Genomic DNA, 4,320 nt, shown 5'->3' with positions numbered 1-4,320 from the left:
GTTCAGCAGCTTGCAGAGCGCTCTCTCCAATTCCCAGCAGGCCACTGCAGCTTCAGGTCCTGTGGTCCCTGCTCTGCCATGTGCTGCAGAGCTCAGGGATCCAGCCCATCAGTAATGACGGCAGCCCCTGCTCCTTCACCCCTCTCTGGTCTGGGGCAAGTAGTTTTTTCTTTGTTAATTTATGGCACCTCTTCTGAAAACATGCAAAGGATTAAAACAGATTTAGGTGTACAACTTCAAAAAGCAAGTCTGCGCTATTCTGTAGAGAGCGGGTGGCATCTGCACCTGGTGGCTGCCACCAGCCAGGCTTCGCCGGTGTCCCCAGAGTCCCCACCAACTCCCAGGGAAGGCAGATGTGGAAAGATCCCAGCCTCTGCCAGCCCTGGGGACATAAACCCCAGGGAGAGGAGCACGATGAGGAGGCAGTAGCAGCATTTCCAAAATCTCAGCTGCAGTCCCAGCACACAGTCAATTTAACCCATGTTAAATAAAGCCTGAGTCCTTCCGTGCAGAGACAGCTTGGGAATCCTGAGCCCTGTTTCATATGAAAGGAGGTTTCATGGCCCTCATTCCAGGGAAGGAATTATCCTAATTAGCCAAATTACCAGGGCACCTGCACCTGCCTAAGCAAGGTCGAGGAGGTCCAGGCTGAGATGTGTACAAGTACATGGGGAGGCTCGGGGTGTCATGGGTGCTCCCCAGCCAGGTCCTTCCTTTGCCATCCTGCACACTCTGTTCTGTCCCATGGGTGCTCCCCAGCCAGGTCCTTCCCTTTGCCATCCTGCATGCTCTGTTCTGTCCCATCTCCACGTCCCATCGCTGCTGCTGCCTTGGAGTAACATCCCTGACAACTCCAGCAGTGATTTGCATGAGAAAATTAGATTAGGAAAGTACTTCAGGCATTTGTGTCTGTCCTTCAGTGGCAAACAAGCCCAGAGCCAGCGGTGTTTGTCCCGTCAGCTGACCCACAGCTTGGGAAAACAGCCGGGAAGGCAGTGGGAGACACCTTTGGCACCAGCAGAGATAATGCTGAGTATCGGGGCTGAATTTGCACATGCCTTTGGGGAAAGGTAAGGTGTAGCACAGTGCAGGCAGGGGCACTTGCTAAATCCCCCTCCCAGGGATGGAGTAGCTGCCTGTGCACATTTGCAGTCCCCTCTCTGAGGCCAGGGGCTCTCTGGGACAGCCTCTGCTCTTTCACTGAGCTCTGGGGCAAAGTAGTTTTTCTGGTCCTGCTGTCCTCAGCCCGGCCACTCTCGGGCTCTCTAACCCAAAGGAGTTGCCTGAGAACCAGCATGACTCAGGAGGATGGCACAGCTCGCAACACCGTTGTGCAAGGTGCACGACCACATCAGAGGACTGGGGATTTTTTAGGTGTTTGATCTGCTTTGAAATGCTGTTGATAGTAAGTGAAAAGTCAGTAAATTTGGACAGTCCCAGGAAAGAGGACCAAAGGCAGGACTGATGGAAACAGTGGTGTCCCTGAAAGCCTGAGATCAAAACCCTCTACAATTCCCAGCTGAATTTTGGGCCAGTTTTCCTCCCAGGGCAGGAAGATTAAAATTAATTCCCTCCATTTTGCCTCTAACAGGAGGAGACACAGGTGACAAATCTGAAAGGCGAGGAGGAGGCAGGGAGAATCGGCAGCAGCTCCCAGGTCATCACTTTGTCAAAACCAGCAGGTATCTGCCATGCCTTTGAGCTCTGTATTGCGGCTCCTGTTTAGTTTGGCTTCCCCGTGGCAGCTGTCACCATGTCTGCATTATCAAACCACCTGCCTGAATTTCAAGGAACTCATCCATATATTCAACAGGAATATAAATTTCCAGGAGCTCTTGGGGGCCTTGAGATCAGAGCAGCTAAAACAGGGATTTCTGCTGAGCTATGCTTGCATCACCGGAGCTGGAATTTCTGTTGGCTGGAATATCTGTTGGGGGGCTGCAGGCAGGTGAGGTTTTATTTAAGCTGTAACCAAACAGGGTTGGTAAAATGTTGACAGCATTTGTCTGCCCTCAGCCCTGCTCCCCCACACCTGGTGCAGTGTGGATCCCACTGTGAGCTGCACTACAGCAGCACCACAGCTGGTAGGACCCAGCCCAGGAGAAAGGAGCCCAAGCGATGCAGCCCAGGCAGGATACTCTCTGCATGTGTTTTTAAAGCCAAATGTGGCTCCTGAAATCAATAGAGAAGGAGATTCCCCTGCAGTCTGGGGAACCATCCTGTCCACATTCTTCCCTGGGACCTTCAAAGCAGCTGAGGAATCCAATTCCCACTAATTTGCTTTGAAAGCGCCAACCTTAAATTGTAATTATGGCATGCTGTATTACAGGGGAGGGAAGAACCCACCAGACTGTAGCCACCTTGTTTTCCTAATACATGAGTTTTGGTGATTTATTAAGATTTACATTTTTAACAATATCGTGCTGGTTAATGTTGGAAGATGTTCCTACAATTAATGAAAATTTCATAGACTGACTGGGGAAGAAAGAGACCATTTTATGTCCCCTACCAGATGGCCTAAACCAGCTGCTCACTTTTTTCTTTGAACTGTGATTCTAATGACTTCTCTGTCCTTTGAAGTCTGTCTGAACCAGATGTATTTGCATGATAGTAGCAGAGCACATTTAACACTTGTGGACTTGTGCGATTTTCCCTCATGGCCACTGCTGGATACTGCAATGTTTGCTCTCGTTTGGGTGTTTTGAGGGGTAAGTAAATGTGAAGGTTTACCAGGCGCTGGCAAAATGTGTCTTGGTGTAACATTGCTTGTTTCAATGGAGTTGTTCCCTAAACCCACAGTGTCTTTACCCAGTTCTCAGCTGGTTTCATTGCTTTATAAACCTGTGCAGTGACATCAGTCTGCTTTCAGTCATGGATTTATTAGGGCCTCACAAAAGCAGGGGCTGCTGTCTACATGCACATTTCAGCACCATTTTAAAAAGAGAGGACAAGAAGAAATGAAGAGCTTGAAATATGTATTAAGACGTTTTAAAAAATAATAAATCCCAAAATAAAATGGTGATGAAAGGAACAAAACCAAAAAAGGGCCCCAAGTGTGGGTTTGGTAGAAATCTATGCCAACCAGAGAGGCTGGGCAGGCAACCCTCCGCACCCCTGCTCTCTACCCTGGAGCTGTCTGGGGTGGTGGCAGGGTTCAAACCAGCCCATAGACAGTGGCTGTTGTTACACAGGAGTGTGCGACTCACAGGCAGCACTTACCACCCGCTCACTGAGATGCCACCCTAAAACCACATGTGCATTTCTTCTGACAGCGATGAAGACCCCTGCACAAAGGCTCTGCCATGGTGCAGGTGGCCACATGCTCCTCTTTTTCATCTTGCCTCGCAGAGCACTTAGAGGACATCAAGCAGCTGCTCTCCCCAGAGCGATGGTTGGGCTGGGAAGGCAAAGAGCTCTCTAAAATAATTCTCAGACAATATTAATACGTGGTACTGCTGGAGGCCGTGTCTGCTACTTGTTTCACTGTGCCTGCCTTAGAGGCCTGTTAGGGACTTTTGGGGAACAAATAATAAAGAAAAGTGGAATGATAAAGGTAAGAAGCATAGCAATTAGCCATAACTGGACAGCCCAGGGCAAAGAAGAAAGTCATGGCGATGGCTCTGGTGGCACAGCGTGCACTTTTCTTACTCAAGGTGCTCAGTCTGATAAGGGAGGTAAAGCAAGGTAAACTGGAGGTAAGGCGGCCTCTCGAGTGAGGTACCAGATCTTGGCTTTGCCTGGTTGTGACATGGAAAGAGTCCACACGGTGCCCTGACCCTGCAGCCCACCTGCTCCTTTCTGGGTGACACAGATCCTCGTGTTGGCAGCTGTCCCCATGCAGCAGGATGGCGACGTTTGGCTTGTCCCCATCAACTGCGGCCTTCGAACCCTTGGCCTGTCTCCTGGGATCCTATTCTCAAGTACATGGTGGGTTTTAATTTGATGTTACCCATCAGCAAGAAATTAATCCGAGGTGAGGTGTAGATCATATCTGGAGTAATGTCCTTAAAGCAAGCAGGTTTCTCTTCCCAGCTGCCAGTCTCGTGTGTCCCCAGTGCTGAAATCTGTTATGTCCTTTGTGCCCAAACCAGGTACAGACAGATCTAGGACAAGGCAGTGGGGTGGGACAGGAGCAACCTGTCACAGCTCAGCAGCCCGGGGCTGCGTTCCTGTTCCAGGTTACGTCAATCTCTTACTGTTGGTTTTAAAGAAACACCACGACCATAAAAACCTGCCCAGTCCCCCGAAACTGTTCTGCATGGCTGTGCAGGGAGGCCAGGCCCAGCCCTCTGCCCCAGTCAGGGCTCATCGAGTCGCAGC

Source organism: Mesitornis unicolor, unplaced genomic scaffold (assembly GCF_000695765.1).
Source record: "Mesitornis unicolor isolate BGI_N332 unplaced genomic scaffold, ASM69576v1 scaffold40412, whole genome shotgun sequence".
Classification (NCBI taxonomy): Eukaryota; Metazoa; Chordata; class Aves; order Mesitornithiformes; family Mesitornithidae; genus Mesitornis; species Mesitornis unicolor.
Note: the sequence above shows the minus strand (reverse complement) of the source record.